This window comes from Eimeria tenella, genomic scaffold, assembly GCF_000499545.2.
Source record: "Eimeria tenella Houghton genomic scaffold, Eth_scaff2402, whole genome shotgun sequence".
NCBI classification, from domain to species: Eukaryota; Apicomplexa; class Conoidasida; order Eucoccidiorida; family Eimeriidae; genus Eimeria; species Eimeria tenella.
The window spans coordinates 1,742-1,960 of NW_013542265.1; positions in this window are offsets into that span (position 1 = coordinate 1,742).

The following is a 219-nucleotide window of genomic DNA, read 5'->3' on the forward strand; positions in this document are numbered from 1 at the left end:
AGACAAACAAACGGGCCAGCCGATGCACAACAGCAGCATCAGCAGCAACCCGTGCTTCAGGTGCTGCCACCAGCAGCGCCACCTGCAGCACGCGGATCCTCAGCTGCTGCTGCTGCTGCGGCTGCTGTTGCTGCGCTTGCTGCAGCAAGTCCTCCAGCACCGACACGAGCAGCAGCACGTCCGAAGCTGCTGCTTCCGTGGCAGCAGCAGCAGCATCTG